Source organism: Palaemon carinicauda, chromosome 2, assembly GCF_036898095.1.
Source record: "Palaemon carinicauda isolate YSFRI2023 chromosome 2, ASM3689809v2, whole genome shotgun sequence".
NCBI lineage: Eukaryota > Metazoa > Arthropoda > Malacostraca > Decapoda > Palaemonidae > Palaemon > Palaemon carinicauda.
Genome location: NC_090726.1, coordinates 99290299 through 99310298, shown reverse-complemented (window position 1 = coordinate 99310298; position 20000 = coordinate 99290299). Strand labels below are relative to the sequence as shown.

Here is a 20000-nt window from a genome sequence, read left to right as displayed (position 1 = left end):
TGTTTTATTACCATAAATCTAAAAATTATGTTAGTTTGCCTTCACTCATCAGGACTCTTCACACCTGACTGTACAAACTAACCATTTTTCGAAGGTGATTAGGAAACATGATCCATACTCAGTGCCGCCAATCTTAAAATCAAAACCAAAGTTCCTTTGTAGAATAGAAAAACTATAGCGGTATCTGTATTTACAGACCAGACACTTTACGAGACTTGGCCCTTGAAAATTTGGTGATCAATATGTCAAAGTCAATGTCTCTGAAGATGTCATACTCAATGCTCATCAAAGCTAGGTGACTGAGTCAATCATGATGCATTGTAGTACGAAGTCTGTTTTTGATATACTTCATTTTGCTGAATGAACGTTCTCCAGAGCAATTTGTGACCATAAGCACCAAGTACATCCGTAGCATTATCTCAACATTAGGAAAAGTATCTGCAACTTTCTTGTCTAGCAGCAATTTGTAAAGGAAATGTTCCTTCCCAAAGCTATCAGTCTTAACATAATCATCCAGAAACTGGGTGAAAAAAGTGGCAAACTGTACAAGTTAAACACCAAGTGATTGATCCAGATCATCTTTATATTCACAAACTCATTTTACTGCAGCTGCTTCTATTTCAGTACAGCTCAGTGATTCTAGTCCAGATAAGAAACCGAAAAGGGAACATGTGGTCTCATAGGCCTTTAAACGTTGATTAAGGGAACTCAAAACTGATCAATTACTGGAAGAAAATTATCAACACGAAACTTTTCAGAGTAAGAAAGAGTTACTTCCTCAGATCGTCCATAATCCAACGAATTCAGGCGCACATTGCAGTGACGAATGCGTGGTGGAGAATATTCATCGGTTCCAGACAAGTTCTGTCCCTTATTTTCATAAACATGAAAGCACTCTCGCTTTTCACGTACAAGACATTCCAAGTACTTCAACACTGCTACTGCTGTGTTCAGATCTAGTTTTGGGTCTTACTTGTAGCATCAACTCGGCCAAGAATGTCATGCCAATAAAACAACATAAATGGCAGTCTCTAATTTGAGCATATTGTCATGGAGTCCATTGGCCTCATACCGTGCTTTGGCTAGCTTATTTTTATCACTTGCTATTTTTGCGAGAGCTTCACAGATTGGGTGATATCCTTGAATGAGTGCTTTCACGGCATCTGCTCGACAGAACCATCGTGTTGTAGAGACCCTCTTTGGCACCGATACTGGACCAGATTCAACAGTTTTCAGTAGGTCTGTAAGGATTGCATACCGATGTGTAGAAGCTGCGAAAAACACATGAACTGCCTCAAGAAAACTGAAAAATGGGAGAGCTTCCTGACAACATTCAGCTGCAGATAGGCTCAGGCGCTCATGGTTTGATCTGCATTTTGGAGGGGGCAATGCCGCCCCTTCCCAAGTGCCACCCAGGGCGACCGCCCATACCACCCATAGGAAGAACCGCCACTGATTGCGCAGACAATGGTACAAATACATACATTCAATAAATAAACTCACAGAAACCAAAAAATATATAGATATATCTGAAGTCAGACTTACCTATAAACCGTCCCTTCAGTTTTTGTCAACCAACAATGCATTGAAAAATAGGTAGGAGGTAATTTTAGGGGTAGCTGTGAACATAGCCCAAATTTCTAATGATACGTTTTTTACTTTAGTTTTACTGTAGTCTTCCGTGATGAAAAAAGATAAATCATAAATATCCACAATTTTCTTTTATTCCTGACATAAAAACTTTTATTCCTTATATATTTACTAAAATTAAAAACTATTTAAGCCTGGGTCCTTTTTTTGAGGCCCCCTAAAATGTGGAGGCCCCTTAAAATGTGGAGGCCCCTGGGCAGGTGCCCTCTTTGCCCCCCGCCTAAATCCGGGGATACGAAAGGCCATGAATGAAATCAAACACCTATTGGTGCAACATGGGAGAAGCTATCGATGGTCTAGGTATAACGGTATTGACATCACAGAGGAGGGAGGTGTTGGAGTCGTCGAAAGGATGTCCTCCCAACGAAGGAATGTGCAGGATGTCCTACATGCCTGGTACCCTGGATCTTTTCTGCCAAGGCATAATCCAATCCCAGATGAATTGCAGCCAATGTGTTTCTTGACAGGGCATCAGCAACGGTATTTATTTTGTCAGGGACGTGCTGATAGGTAAAATTGTATCCAGCCACGTCAGAGAGATGTTGATGTTCACAGATGGACAAGGCGTCGAACTGAAGAGTGAAGGAGTGCCCCAGAGGCAATGTTTTCATTTTCTTGAATAGCATCTCACAGATTTCTATGTATTTCAGTAATGACATTTCTCTGCATCCTATCTATCCATCTACATCTATTTCCGCTCTCAATTTATACTAAAGCCAATACAGTACATATTAGCCTTTCTTTTTCAAGTATGCCCCGTTCGTATAACATTCTTTTTTACAGTTGACATTTTTTCAGAATATTGTTTTTTTCACCTTTTGTAATTATACCATTGTATATACTAAATGATAGTTATCATCTCTTACGCCCTCAGAAAAAAATAGAGTAAAGAATGCCATATTTAATGTCTTTATTCTTACAATCGTGATATTTATTACAGCATTAACGTCAAGGGCTAATATATCATTTATAGTTCTATCAATAATGATTTTGCTCTCGACAACTTCAGTATTACCATCTCTTCTGCAGGGTTTGCCATATTCGTTGTCTTTAATTATGAAACCTTCATAACTCTATTAATATTATTATTATCTTTACTCAGATTTGTACAGCGTTCTAAAGTTGGTTCTCCATTTCTTAAATAAATGTCACCTTTATCTTGCTATGCTTTAATTGGGTAAAATAGCTAATTTTTGCCTTTTCATAACAATATCAACATATAATTGTTTTACCTACGAATTTAGCAGTTTTTTTTTTTTTCTGATGTGGAATTATGACATTTTGAGTTATTGATCCGAACTTCTCAAACCAAAACGGAGTTATAGTAAGTGGGTTAAGGGACTTCGAACTTCAAGTCTTGATGCAAAGGTGTCCTTAGGTATGGAGGTACCTTAGTACAATAGAAAAACTTTTCTCCAAAGACAAATCATATCGCACTCTGTATTTGAAATATACGCAATTTTCAAAATTGCCGCCGGAAACACATCAAGTTCCATATCTCAGCTTCTGTTGAAACTACATAGACGCAATTAGTACCGAACTTGTATATTTTTCAGGTCATAAAATTCAATTAAAAGGGATCAATGCTCTAAAAGCAATATTTTCCCCTTACCTTAGGCCTGGGTTTAAAAATAATAAATCATCGACAAATAAAACCATCACGGTGACCATGAATATTTTTCCAAAACTGTATAATGCCTATTGTGTATCACACTATCTTGCCATGATACTGAAGTAACTCCATTTCTCCTTCCAGAATAAAAGGCAGTTTTCTTTGAATAAGTGCGACTTAAACATTATTGCCATTATAGACACTCGTGACTGGAATATATGCTTTTTATGTCAATCTGAGATCAATGATAAACACCTCTAATCCCTCTTCATCTATAAAACTGAGAAACAGTCCTGATAAACAAAATGCATGTTACAAAGAAGTTGAAGATAGCATCCGGGTCAGTCTTAGGTGAGTTGCCTGATTCTGTAATTGTGAGTGACATTAGTGGTTGTGGCAGTAGTAGTGCTAGTGGTGGTAGTGGTGATGATTCTTAACGTGTATTAGCACTTATGATGTCCAATATAGTAGTATGGCACAAATATTACAGGAATGACATTAACAACCACAAAGGGGAAAGAGCAAGAAAAAGCATGAAGAATCTGTCATCCCAGTAAAAACACTGTGCACAATCAGCACTACCAAATCTACCACACAGTCTTCCCCTTCACATTCAACATCTACCAAATATGTCACCAAAAGGAAATAAGAATAGCTGCTATGTCACCAAAAGGAAATAGGAATAGCTGCTACCATTAGCTAAGGTAAAAGAAAGTAAGAAAATGTCTTTAGGTAGGAAATAACAACCATTTATTGCCCCAACAAGCTGCTGGTGACAAGGTCGCAATTGATGTAGTATATAATTGGGCAGAAAATGTTAGCTGTGATATTACAGAAAGAAATGCAACAGAAGTAATGCAAGTACATGCTTTGAATGAGTTGCTAAACTTTGTAGATAAATGTCGTGGCTAGGGAAGGTCATTACCAATAGCTAACTTGACAGCACTGTATGATAAATGCGTCACTAGTGTTAGCTTCCCGGATGTGACATGCAACAGCACACCGCCTCAGTAGGACAGAATATCTGATAGCTGATATTGAACCTGTGTGAATGAAGAAAGGTTGGTCCCTTGTGTTTGATGACGACTTGATAAGATGGACAACACAACCACAAATATCTCTTATTTTTAAAGTAGCCATATTTGTTAGACGTCAAACAGGGTTTTACTATCCTTCTCTTCTACTTGTGAAACTGATTCAATACCACTAATGCTGAAATCATTCCTGCATATGTTCCTTGACGGATCACGCATTGATCAGCCACCTCATAGTCTTGAAAAATCCCAGGTTGCAACATCTATTGAGCAGCAAATAATCCTTTACTCTGTAAGGCATACGTCCATGGAGCTCGACAATGTCCGTCATCACATAAAAGAGACAGAAACACCAGCATCACTATGTCTGGCAATAAAACTGCAACTTCAAATTTGAAGTTCATCTCTGGTAGATGTTATTCATGAACAAGGGCTATGTGTATTGGATGGCTGCCTAAAGGTCTTCAGTATAGACATGGCGTATTCATTGATTATTCACTAGGAAGATACTGATGTGATAGTCCAACCACAAGCAGTTAAGGATGTGTTCACCACTGGTGTGTTCAACAATTTTGATCACAGCCCTTCATCAGCCATAGCAACTAAATCACTCCTTTGAACATTCATTAGTACGGTATTCAGCAGCATCTCCTTTCAGAATAAAAAAAAAAAAGATAAGAAAATGGTTAGATCCTGAATCCTGCTGCAATGAGGCAAAACCATATAAAACTATTGCTACTATGCTACACAACTATGGACCTGGATGTTTCACTGCCTAATGAGGAGGTCATATATGTTCCTGCATTTAACACCAACATTCCTCCTCATCCAGCCTTTAATCCTCTCAGAAATATCATTGAAGAAGGATAACAGTGGCTGGAGAAAGTCCAAAACCCAAAACCTTAGAGCAAAAGATGAAACTTAAGAAGGAAGAATGGATTTTATGGGCTACATATTATGCCAGTACATCAGTACCGACTTTATTTCCTCCAACCAAGTCATACCTGCTACCATTCATCAGTCTCCCATGAACTCTACTATGACTTGGCATGCAATGAAAATCCTTTGCTAAGTAATCAGTTACTTGCATCCTGGCCAAACACCAACCATGGTAGCTTATCAACCAAATTTTGCACTTCCAAAGAAGCTTCAGTGGAAGCTCACCCATTTACAGTTTGGATATGACTCCTTGGTAACAGAGGGAATAATATATACAGAGAAGTGATGTGGACTTGTGGAGTGTGGCGGGGCTAGGTGGATGGCAGTAATTATGAGTAAAGTTTCTATGAATATGCTTGGTATTTTTTTATAAATGGCCTACCTCTAATGTTTGGTTTCTAGTTTGTCATATGTTGTCGCTCAGCAGATTTATCTCTCTACATGGAGATGTTGGAATAATTGATTCCTTGGGTTTTTGCCGGAGATCATGCTCATTATGACAGGAAATTTCCCATCCATATGTTGGATCTTGTTATTTCCAAAGGCTGCATGAACTGTAAGGCACCTTATAAATGTTACTTGCAGATGCAGCCCTGTATGTCTTGTTGTGGCTGTAAACGTTAATGCTCCTGGATTGAGGATAGCAGCTAGACACAGCATTTGTTCCCAGTATTTGCCTCAAGTTTTAAGAAAGAGCTATGAATCCTAATATACTGTGGTCATACTTACTACTATGCTGTACTTCCATTTGAATGAACATAATTAAAGTCATTTGAAAAGTTCAAAGTTGTTGTTTCTTATTCTATATATACTGTATCTATATATCACATCAAATTATTTGCATGAACATGCATGTTGTAAGAATAGTGTGTATGATAACTAGAAAACAAGTTTATTTTTCAGCTTAAAACACCTTTTTTCTATTATTTCACCCCAAATTGTATAGTTTAATACAATTTTGATTATTATACTAAGAAAAAGCTTAGATATGAAACGTTTGTTTCTGGCGGCCGTTTTAAAAAAATATGGATATTTAAAATACCATGTTATTGTATGGTTTGATACAATTTTGATCATCATACTAGGAAAAAGCTTAGTTATGAAAAATTCGGCGTTTCTGGCTGCTGTTTAAGATATATGGATATTTAAAAAATCATGTGCAATCTAACTTATGTCTTCGGATAAGATAAAAGTTTCTCTATGGCCCTAAGGTAATTTCATGCCAAAGGGGACATTTGCATCAAGACTTGAAGGAAACCTATCCTTTTTTACACTTAACCAACCAACTATAATGCTTCAACCTTGTAGTCGGTAATTAAAAGCACATCACTGCCACATACTCGATAAACACTCGGTTGTCCTAGAACTACCAGGGGCTGAAAACACTCTGTTTGGGCCAGTTGCGATTGACATGATAGTTATGAGAGATATCGAGAAACTCCCGTTCCAGAACAAACGGATATTTTCGAGTTATAATTATTTTATATTAAAATCAAAATTTAATGTGAAAAAATCAGCTTTCTTCATAGGTCTTATATCATAATATAATTAAAATCAATGTACTTGTAAAAACTTTTAATGACCAAAAGTAGCATATACTGCAGAAGAGGGGTTAAGTGCACAAAGTAGGGTGTTGACTTCAGGTCACAATACAAAGGTCCTCTTTAGTATGGAAGTACTTTGGACATTTTTTTTCTACCAAGTATTCTGTTCCTCAACAAAACTATGAACATAATTCCGAACAGCTTGCTTTTTTACTTGATAAATAGAGCTTTCGCCAATTTAATATTTGACATTGTTTGTGCTTATGGCAACCTTTTAAGGAGAAGATCCTTAAGGCAATGCATGTTCGATGACTTCCAGGACCTCTAATTATTTCTTTGAAACACACATACATGGAAATTTTTATAATAGCCGGTTTTATGTGATATGGTCTGTTTATTTTGGGGGAGGGGAGAATATAAATATCAATAAAGTATACATTTTGTCAAAAAGGGTCACTGTGAAAGGAAAATGAAGTATTTAGAGCTTTGAAACCTTTTAATTGAATTCCTTACCCCACATCCCTAATACCCAGTGGATTATTGCGATTATAATAAAACCATTTTGGTGCATTTTGGCGGAAATTTTAAAAAAGATAATACGATTTTCTCAAATACGAAAGATGATGAAGCAGGTGTCTTATCATGAATGGCCAAATAAATACATTCATTTAAATACCCTCCCTTGATCACGCTTCGTATCTGAGAAAAATGCGTTTTTTCATGTGGCTTTACAATCTTGAAATAGTAGGGTTGATGATGAGTTGACAAAAATTTTTTGCCATTCCCACACTGTTGCATATTCCCCCAAACATGTTCACTCAGAAGAGAAACACATGTAATGTGATGACCAAAGGGATATGCACTTTCTAAATCAGTCCTTAAACATTATTATTAAACCCCTATTATACTAAACTTAGTAAATTGTGAAGTGATATAACTCCTTGAGCTTAAGTAGGGCGTGAAAACTTAATCGACTATCTATCTTTATTCGTGGTGGTAGTGGCCAACACCCCCGTAATTGTAAAGTTTTATTCCAGCTGTCACCAAGTTGTGGAATGATCTTCCTAATCGAGTAATTGAATCAGAAGAGCTTCAAAACATCAAACTTGCAATAAATATTTTTTTAAGTTGAATAGGCTGACATAACTATTTATAGTTCATAAGTGAAATATCTGATTTAAAGTTGTTAATGTTTTCTGAAATATTTCATTTTAATTATTCCTTACCTCTTATGTCGTTTGTTTAATTCTATCTTTTCTTTCCACACTGGGCTATTTTTCCCTGTTGGAGCCCTTGGGCTTATAACATCTTGCTTTTCCTACTAGGGTTGTAGCTTAGCTGGCAATAATAATAATAATAATAATAATAATAATAATAATAATAATAATAATAATATAATAATAATAATAATAACATTGATATGGATAGTAAGAGGATACCAACCCTCACTCTAATAGAACCAGATCACAACATATAACGTTAGAACAAGATTCCTTCATGTTAACCAATCAGTCAATATTAATAACTTACGCAAGTCCCTCAGATTGCCACTCTCCTGATATATATATATATATATATATATATATATATATATATATATATATATATATATATATATATATATACTTATATATATGTATGGATATATACTTATATATATATATATATATATATATATATATATATATATACTTATATATATACATATATGTATATATATATGTATATATATATATATATATATATATATATATATATATATATATATATATATATATATATATATATATATATATATATATATAGATATATAGATAGATAGATACATATAGATATACATACATATATATATATATATATATATATATATATATATATATATATATGTATATATATATATATATATATATGTATATGTATATATATGTTTATATATATATGTGTGTGTGTGTGTGTTCCCTCATATGAGGGTAAGGGGGTGTTTCTTGTCTCACCTGGAATCCTGATTGCATGTATGTAGTTTGCCCGTTTTCTTGCATATTTCCTCAATCACAATAAATCAAAAGGTATTTTGATTACACTGTTATACTATCTAAATGTGCTGAATTAGAGTTACCCTTAAGATATGCTGGATAAGCTAAGTTAAACGGCATAGGTTATATGGAAACACAGAAATAAAATATCAATGTAACTTTTTTTTCGCTATGGTATCTTCCCTTAGTTAAAACATCTTTACTACAATATCATTGCCTATACTCCAAGTGTCTCTTAGCTCTGTCCAGTTTGGCAACTCCCTCATAGAGTTTATGCCGTATTTTACGTGAAAAAAAAAAATCCATATGTTTGTATATATCTCCAGAAGATGTATAAATTACTCAATTTATTAAAAAATTTCAGTCACTGATATAGTTTTAGGAATTAACCAGTTAACAAAGTTCTATAAGATAATTAGTTACCCAAAAAATCCTTGACATATAATATATATATATATATATATATATATATATATATATATATATATATATATATATATATATATATTATATATATATATATCAGAGAGACGTGGGAAGAAAAGAACTGCCAGCTCTACTTAATTATGATGGTAGAAGGAACGAAAATGATGCAAATAAGCTGAAAGCAAGGAATGAAGAAGTAATTCGTGAGCTTTTGAAATGTGAAATCAATTGTCTGAAGCAGGAAAATGCACAATTGATCGCCAAGAACTGAGAGCTTATCAGTTATTTGTCGGTTGCAAAAACAAAACGTCAGCGAGTAAAAATGTCGCTGGAACCTCTCTTTTTTTTTAAAAAAAAACAATTTCATTCTTTTTTCAGGAAACACAATACAAAAATGGTCCAATTCAGATATTTCTTTGGCTTTGTCATTAAGAGCACTGATTCCTGAAACCTATCGGTATTTGAGGATTTCTTGTAAATTATCATTCCCAAGCATTAAAGTTTGGTGTTGAACCTCGTATGCCTTTACCTATAATTGAGTTAATGGATGCTAAAGATAAAACTATGCCCCATACTGAAAAAAAAAATGAAATGAAGGTAGAAGAGAAATGTTCTTTTGATGGATCTAATGGCAGATTCTATGAACCTTAAAAACATAATCTACAAGTGATTATAATACGTGGTCTCTTTAGTGATTAAAAGAAACCAGTTGATTATGAATTTGATCAACCCATGACGAAAGATATCTTGCTGGCCTTAATTAATCAGTTTAAGAAGTCATGTTTCAAGGCCTTCTTTGTCAAAACTGATTCATCTAGAACTGTTTGTTTTTGAAGATCCACCGGACTCAGTGAAATTGGTAAAAAAATAATCCATTTGACAATTCTTTTCTGAATTCAGGTAAAATAATTACATCAAATCGAATTTCATAACTTTTATCTCTAGTCGTGATTCAAAGTTAGCTCATAAGAAAAATATGACTCGGTTATCTGTACAACTACTTCCTACATCTGTGGCGAATGCAATAGATTTTTGTCACGGTAAAGGATTACTCAAAAGTATGCATTGTAGGGAGAGTTCTGATCTAATAATGTTGATTGATCAGTGATTTCATAAAATGAGTTCTTGTATGATTTTTGGGTAAGAAACACCAAATTGGAATTCTTGACAAAATGATATTCGCTCAAGAATTACGGGTCAGAGGTAAAATGTATCCTTTTCAGAAAGGCATCATCATATCATCAAAGCCAGTCAAAGGATTGAATACGTAATGACCAAGCGATTGTGCCGGGATATTGTTGAACATTTTCTTTACATTCGACATGAAGGGCATTGTCATGATCACTCATCCCCAGTGGAGTTCAAGTATAGATCGGATTTTTTTTGTTAGGTAATAAAAACATCTTAAGCAATTACGGCCATAATGTCACTCCCAATGATGATAACATGTCATGTATGAGTAATACTAGTGTTATGGAACCAGGTAAGCCTTGGGTTTCCAAAACCCCTGAAGAAAGTGACTCCAGTCATGTCGACTTACACTCTGAATTGTGTATATCTGCTCATCTCTTGATGAGAATTCCTCAGGTACTTCTACCTAATGAGCTAGAGGAAGAGGATTTTGTAGATCTTGGAGTAGAGTCTGAAAAGGGTATAGAAATGGAAGCCTTGAATTATCCGTAAGGCTACATAGCTCATAAGTAAAGATATTAATATTCTTCCTTAGGATTCCCCGATAATGAAGGCCTAAACAACGACTGGATCTCCAAAGTGAGGAGGAAAGTGTTGTTTAGGCCCAGTCCTGAATTTTTCAGTAATTTAAAGGAAATGGAACAACTCTTTGAATTTTTCATGGGGAACAGTTTAAACCAGGTGTTGGTTAATATTTTCAAGGAAGTAAACACTGAGGTTTCAGAGGAAGTAATGAAGTCTTTATTAGGTGCAAAATATATTTTAGAGTGAAGATATTGAATACTTGAAGGAATTCCGGATATCCTAAAAGAAAAAAGGCGTAAAAAAATAAAACTAAAAAAATTTTAATTTCTTTTAAATAAAGTAACGCTACGCTAATTCATTAAAGGTCTGGATGTTCTTTTTTTTTAGTATTGCATATTGTTCATATTCTTTCACCCTCGTTACTGAAGTAATTTGTATTCCAACATGATTGTATTCTGTATGATAAGGTCTTAGATATATTGATATAGCTGTGTTTTAAGAGAGAGAGAGAGAGAGAGAGAGAGAGAGAGAGAGAGAGAGAGAGAGAGAGAGAGAGAGAGAGAGAGAGAGAGAGAGAGAGAGGGAGGGGGGGGGGGAGAGAGAAAATATTTTCTTGTATGGAAACTATGAACACCAGTATAGCAACTGATTACTGTCAAAACATAATCATTAAGTGCACTGCCCAGTCGACACGCACCTGTGACGTCACAGTGCGGAAACCGAACGGCCGACGATCTCACCGTCCGTTATCCCATGTTGGTCTAACCTTTCTAATTGATTGATTTAAAGTTTTCAGGCATCCTAACATTAAAGGTCATTGACGCTGATGTCCTTTATTTTAAATAAAAAATAAAAGAATATTCAATCAAAACCATAAAAGTTAAATGTCATTATAGAAGTTGAATAGTTTTCAGAAGACCTGCTTCTAAGATAAATCTAAACATGCCGCTACAAATTTCCAAGAATCTTCGCAAGGATGAGCCTGCCATCCTCACATCAATCCTCAAACAGATGTCTATTTCTTAAGTTATTATAATTGGGGCATTCGGTCAACAAATGCCTCCCTTAACAGGTACCATACAGTCGTTGCAATACAGTTGGTGTTGGCCCTTCAGCAGAAACTCGTGTGTCAACCAAGTGTGACCAATACGGAGACAAAAAAGAGACATCACCCACTTTCGGGGCATCATGTTATACCTCCAAGGATATATGACATTTGTTACTTCTCTCATTTTATTGTCATCTAGACTATCCCAGAGCTGTTGCCATTTATTACAAAACAATTTCTTGATGTTAGGTAAGAAATCATTACAGGGAATGGGATACCTTCTTGGTAGCAACTCGGATGCAGCATTGTTCGTCAGTAAATCTGCGTTCTCATTCCCAGACAAACCTACATGTGCTGGAACCCAACAAAATCGAACCATTATACCTCTCCGTCCAATAATAAAAAGCCATTTTAAAATCTTTAAAACTAGAGGGTTACTAGACTTAAAAACTTCTACAGCTTGAAGGACACTCCTTGCATCACTAAAAATGGTAAAATAACCCTCCTTCTCCAATGCTATTTTCTCAATAGAGGTTAGTATGCCATACAGTTCGGCAGTAAATATGGAAGCTGTTACAGGAAGAGCACCTCTACAATTAAAACCATTACTCTGTAAACCAAATCAAACACCAGCATTAGATTTGGAGCCATCAGTGTGTATAAAAATCGATACCCTATGTTTTGCAACATGTTCTATAAAAAGAGACCTGATTTCTAAGCCAGTCATATTCTTCTTAACTTCAATAAAGTATTTACAAAAGGATACATCTAGTAATTTCCATGGAGGCGTTGATGATACATTAAATGGAAGCATCTAAATTCTAATTATATCAAGATTGTTTAATAATTGTTTCACTCGAAAGCCATAAGGTTGAGGAGATTTTGGGTGCAACTCAAAGTATGTTGAGTGCCTTACAAGGCTTGCAGTCTGAAAGGCTAAAGAATTAGGGAGTCTTTGCAATCTAAACCAATACCGAATAAAAGAAGCCATTCGGTAAAGGTCTAGAAGTAACTCTCCAGCATCAACAAGGAGACTTGGGATAGGTGAGGCTCTAAACGCTCCTGTGGACAATCTAATACCAGCATGATGTATCGAATTTTATATCTTTAACAGGCTTGGGATGGCTAAGGAGTATATTTCACATCCATAACTAATTTTGGAAAAATCAAGGCCTTGAATAATTTCAAAATAGTATTGCAGTCTGCCCCCATGATGTATGGGACAATACTTTTAAAAGATTCAGATCCTCAAGACATTTAGCTTTTAATGCTTTTAAGTGAGAAACCCATGTAAGCCTACACTCTAAAAAATTAAGGGTATAAAAGGGGTATAAAAAGGGTATTTCTAGTGGTTAAAATAGCATACCCTATCGGGGTATATAAGAACTATAATATACCCTTTACAATATACCCATATCAAGGGTATAACATATACTTGAGATACCCTTACTTAGGGGTGTATCGTAGGTAAAGAATACCCTTTTACAGGGTATTCTATATGAAATAAATACCCGTGTATATTAATTATAATTTTATAATTAATATCTATTCCACCATTATATAGGTGTAGTTATAGCTTATAAGTATATAAAGTAATAAGGTCAATGATTTTAAAAGTTTGGTTTATCAATTTATTATTTCCATTACACTTGAAAATCAAAAGTATATATATATTATATAAAGAGTGATGGCAGAAGCTGCAAAGCAAACCGTACGCAGAAATCTGTGAAAAGAAAATATTTGTTAGTGTGTGTGTGTGTGCCTAAATATGTATGTATATATATATATATATATATATATAATATATATATATATATATATATATATATATATATATAGAAAAGAAAGGAAAAAATATCATGCATAAATATCTAACTGTCTGCTACCTCAAGTCAAACTAATTAAGAAATCACTAGCGTCAGTGTTTGCTTACAGACTACTTGTAATCATAATGTTATTAACGTTTAGCTGAATACGTTGTTTATGGTTTTTTTTTCCTCCCAGACAGCTTGACGCTCTCTCTCTCTCTCTCTCTCTCTCTCTCTCTCTCTCTCTCTCTCTCTCTCTCTCTCTCTCTCTCTCTCTCTCTCTCTCATAATTAAGTACTAATGATAATTTCTTACTTATTTTCCCAGGTGTTACTAATAATGATTTTTTAGACTATCACAGCCTGAATGCAAAACTAATGATGATGTCTGACAATTTTTATTCGTAACCACTGTTTATGCTTGCATAGATGGACAGTTAGTGTTCTTACCTTGGTTAACAGATGAAATGCTGTGTAGATATTATAATCCCGATGACCCTAATTGGAGCAATTTATCTTCACTGCAGAGCAGACCAAAGTCCAGACGCCACCGAAATTTCCCGCCAAATTCCGGGGTCTCGAAGAATCTCGAGACGGCAACAATACAAAATGCCAAGTACCGCATTTTGTAGGAACTTGCTTCAAAACTATCCATAACTCAAAACCAATATGTTGTTAGTAACTTTTTTGGTGCATTCCACTATCAGTGTAACAATATGGTGATTTAATACAGAGTAAAAGTTCATTTCATGACATGATCACTCAAACTTACCAAGCCCATTTTAAGACAAAGTACAATAGAGGGTATATTATTCACAAAAAATACCCTGCCTCCTGGTGTAGAAGGGTATTTTTGAGCCTTAGGGTGTTTTACATGTATATAAACCCCAGCTCAATCGTTATACCCTTTCTGTACCTTGAACTTTTTACAGTGTACAATCAAATATCAAACCTAAAAATTTAGCTTTACTTGCACTGGGGATCTGCAGACTTTTAATGTATATATCCGGGTCTGGATGTACTCCCCGGATATGACAGAAATGGACAATAGTAGTTTTACTTGTTGGGAACTTAAATCCATCCATATCAGCCCACTGGATAATTTTGTCAATTGAGAGTTGTATTTTTCTCTCAACCATTGCCATTTTAGCTCCAGCAAATGATATGGAGAGATCATCCACAAATATTGTTGAGAGAATATCCCGGGGAATGACTGAGGATATCCCATTAATTGCTAGTGCAAACAGGGTTACACTCAGCATACTACTCTGAAGAACTTCTTCCTGATATTTACTCTCTGATAGTGTTTCCCCCACTCTCACTTGAAAAACTCTATGTGAAAGAAATGACTGAATAAATAGTGGTAGCTCTCCTCTTAATCCAAATTCATGAATTTTTTTAAGTATACCATATCTCCACGTGGTATCATATGCCTTTTCAAGGTAAGAAAAAAAAAAGACTGCCACATGGTGCTGTTTGGAAGCAAAGGCTCCACAAATAAAGGACTCAAGTCGTATCAACACATCAGTCGTTGAGTGCATTTTTCTGAATCCACATTGAATGGGTGATGAAATAAAATTCTTTTCAAGGTACCACATCAGCCTTGCATTGACCATCTTCTCCATGATTTTACATAAACAAGATGTCAATGCAATAAGTCGGTAGTTTGCTGCTAAAAACTTGTTCTAACAGGTTTTAAAAAGGCTAAAATAATGGCTAGTTCCCAAACACTTGGGTAACTATGATCATGCCATATTCTATTAATAACGCTTAAAATAAATAACTTTGTATTGAAATGTACATGTTTAATCATTGCATATGGAATTCCATCGGGTCCAGGGGCTGTATGGTTACAAGTAGCAAGTGCGGAATCAAGTTCTCTTTCAGTAAAAGGAGAATTATACGATTCTTCCCTTCCTATTGCAAAATATAAAATTTTCTTTTCTTCAATGTTCCTATACTGGTGACCAGGAGCTGCTACATACTTGCATGATACATTTGAAAAACTATCAGCCAGGGCATTGCCAATATCATTTGCTTCAGCCACATACTGACCATTCACTTTCAACGCTGGTGGTGGGTTTGGGGTAAATTTGCCTGCAATCTTTTTTTTATTCTCCTCCATACAGGAGATGGTGGTGTTCTACTGTTAATGGAGGAAACCAAAGACACCCAAGACTGGCGTCTAGCTTCTTTCATGGCACGACAGAACTGTGCTCTACACTTTATTTATGTTATTAAATTTTCATCAGTACGGTGTGTACGCAATCTAGTCAGAGATTTTCTTCAAGTTAACTGGCCAATTCTCTGTCGGGTATCATGCTTTGTTTCGAGTCAAGTAGGACAAAGCCTTGCTTCATATATTATTATATCATTTCTTAATTGTAGTGTAAGCCAACAGAGAAAATAATTATAATGTTAGGAATTAAAGATACTACTATCAAATTTTATAACTCACATAATTATTGTTCCTTTTGATATCATAATACTCAGATCTGAATGTCTCGCCGAGCACTGTTTCATCAAATGAGCTCAGTAAAAGGTTTGGAGAATTATAATTACTTGTCCTCTTAACATATTACTGTTATAACTACAATTTCCAAAAGTAAGGAATACCAAATGTAATTATAAGTAATATTACTCACTATTAATTATTCTAAATTTTAATTGCAGTTGCAAATATAAATTCCTATCTGTCTCCATTATATTTCACACACCTTTTCCCATGTAATACACAAAGGAAGTGTAATTAGTCGCTTAAGCAGCTTATACTTGAAATTGGTCTACTTTTAAACCATATTTTTGCAACAATTACAAGTAAAAGCTTTAGTACAAATGCAAAAGAAAGTTACTTGAAGAAATTTAAATATCCTGCAGAAATTAACTTGAGCTCAAATACTTATCTTCATATGATTTGCATAACTAAATTATTGGTATCTTTACTGAGTGGAAGTTATAATACTATAAGAAAATAAAATTGAAATACAAAACACAAAATTTAAGAAGATTAGACAAAAAACAATTTTAAACAAAAATATAAGAAATACTTTCAATCATTTTCTCACTTCTAGTAGTTGGGCCATTAAGAGTCTCCCTAGAAACTTTATTTTATTTTACTTAATTTACTTAATCAAGTGAGGTTTTCGGAATGTAGAAGGACCTAGCATTGACCTATTGGTGGTGCAGATATTTCCTGCTATACTCTATTACTTGAAAGATTATATGGCAATTACAGTTACATTAGTCATTAAATAAGATTAACATTACAATTAGAGTTATCACGAAATAAAAAAGAAAATGGCAATTATAATTGCCTTGTGTAATTAATTACGTTTTAACCAGATTATAACTACAATAGTCAAAAGCTAAGCCGGTCGGTAACATACAAACCTGTAACCTATTAGATAGTGTAAGGACAGATAGCAGAGGTGGTCGGTAAGGCTAAACAGGATTTCGCCTCGCAATAAAGGTGTGATAGGGTACACTTTCACAGAGCAAAATATACCGTGGAAACCTGTGTTCAACTACACACAAATGAAGAAGGATAACCTATCAATACTACAACCATGTAAAAAGTCGTGAAATGTAACAAGCAAATTTAATCTCGACTATCAAAAAGTTGTTAGATGTAACAAACTAATTAAATCTCTATCGTCATTCAATTGTTATGTTATCTGTTTTTATGCCTTATAAACAAAAACAGTTTATTGTGAACCAGCAATTATCACCCTCATTTGATCCCTTGAGATCATATAAATGCCTGTGTTCTCTGACAATAAAGTTAGTTAAGTTGCTGTCCTACTATCAATATTATCTCTACCCTCCTCACATTGGTGACATAAAGAGTGCTTCAAACACCCAGCTCACTTCCCAGCTTATGGCTTCGTATTCCACTCCGATGATGATCACCACCGACGTCAACTCATCTATCCATGGTGCCGCAGTGAGGCTCCCGCCCTTCACCAGCAGAGATGCATTTGCCTGTTTTTTGCGTTCTATGATTTAGTTCCTTGCTGCGATCCTCTACGACATCTTCCCGGAAATATCCAACTGCCTTTGTGAGCATAGGGACGCCCCTATGTAGTAGGATGGCCTCAAATAATTCCTCCTGGAACAGTACTTGCTATTGGCACTCACTCGTGTAACCAAGATTTTTCAGATCTCTCAACAACCACTGGGAGATAAAAAGGCATTGATGGTTTTAAGGAAACTATAAGTATTTCTCACCTGCAGCCTATTGCGGAAGGTTCTCCTTGTTAAGTGAACATACATCATACCCTTCTGGCACAACACTAGCCAAAACTGGTGCAAGTCGCCCTTCCCGATGTTGATACCTTACCCATTAAGAATCTGACGATCAGAGTCGATGTCCTCGTTGAGAGCCACTTCCCCACTGTCAAGAACCCCATCAGCAATTTCACTCCTGACGACAGGGACAACCTTACACTGACTGAACTGGAGGCGAATGATTTACGATATCGACTTTTACCTCCCAACAAGTCTGTTCAGCCATGAATCCACCCACCACCTACCTATGCCATCCCACACCTGCAGACCAGCCAAACCCCTAAGGAGCCACTGGATGATGCCCCACCCCACACTCATAGTTGTGCTACTACCATTTCAGATTCTGAAATGCTGCTAAGAAATATGCTACCGGATGTCAATAATAAAAAAATGTAAGTAGGCCATCATCTGTGGCAGTGGCCTCCTTGTTAACTAATCTCTTTTTTTTTGTCAGGCTCTGGATCTAATCTGTATTTTTGGGTAGATACCAGTGATTTTCATTCCCTTCTGCCTCTCTCCCTCCTAATTGTTCAACCACATCATTGCAAGACAGCTGATGTTCACTTGGTAGCTGCTAATGGATCTGCTATGTCCACCCATGCTTACGAGACGTTGACACTGTCGTTTTGGCGTGTCAAGTACCGGTGGAATTTCCTTGCCGCCGATGTTACACTGTCTTTTATTGGTGCAGATTTCCTTGCTTATTCCCACTACCTCGTCGGCATTGCATATCAACACTTAGTCAATGCCAGTTCTTACTGATGTAAACCTTTATCACCTGCTCCCTTTGATCTTAGTCTAAATATTACCATGCTCACGGACGACTACTCCTACCTCCTCACTATACCAAACATCCACCGTTCCCACCAAGCGCTGCATCAATCTCCATATCAAGATGACAGTGTTCTCAATGTTTGCAAGGTTATGCCTCCAAACCGTCTGTTTGGAGGCTGCTAAATGTACCTTCACCGAAATATGAGAAATGGGACTTTGTCATCATGCCCTAAGTCCATGGTCATCGCCCCTGCATATCATGCCCAAAAAAGATTGATCCCTACCCCTTTGTGGAGATTACAGGCATCTTAACATGTAAATGAAACCAAACCATAAACCCCTCCCCAACATCGCCAACATCACCACCTACCTACACGGCGCTAAAATATTCTTCACCCTTGAAGTGGTATTGTTAGGGGCCAATGAACCCAGATGACATTCCTTAGAGTGTCATCACCATTTCCTTCAGTACATATACCTTCAATTACTCCTGCTTAAGCCTTTGTAATGTAGGGGCCACATTTCAATGACTCATGGTTAGCAACTAAGGAGACCTCCCATACTGTATATGCTACATAGATGGCTTACTATTATTCTCACTTATGCATCGTTCTTAAACCCCTGCACCAGAATGACCTTGTAATCAATTACGTCAAGTGCACCTTTGGTACTAAGGAAGTGGCAATCTTGTTCCATCACATTATTTTGAAAGGCATTCACCCATTTCCACATAAGCTATCAGCAGTACAGAAATTTCCCCTGTCCTCGACTGTCAAAGCACTGCAAGAGTTCTTGGGTATGGTGAACTTATCCGTTCTTGCCCCTCATTGCTGCTACCCTTGCTCTGCATTACAACCCCCTCTAGAGGCCATTTTCAGGCAGTCTTTCTTCAATGCAAAGAAAGCCCTATCAATTGCTATAGCTGTCACCTATCACTCCTACTCTCCACCAATGGTAGTGAGGTTGCCATCGGGGCGGTACTCAAACAAATGATTAACGGATTTCCCTGCCCATTGACCTTCTTCAGTAGAAAATTTTCAAGGCAGAATCTAACTATTCTTACCTTCTAAAGCAAACTACTGGCAGTGTATTTGGCTGTCTGTCACTTCAGTCACTTCTTGAAGGACATG

General features: G+C 35.9%; 1 protein-coding gene and 1 pseudogene across 2 annotated transcripts in view; one reads left to right on the top strand and one right to left on the bottom strand.

The window, feature by feature from the left end:
- The window catches only part of LOC137619184 (uncharacterized), an 814382-nt gene that overhangs the window by 147571 nt on the left and 646811 nt on the right, over positions 1–20000 (top strand). The window lies entirely within an intron of this gene.
- LOC137619176 (uncharacterized) lies at positions 191–1044 on the bottom strand (annotated as a pseudogene).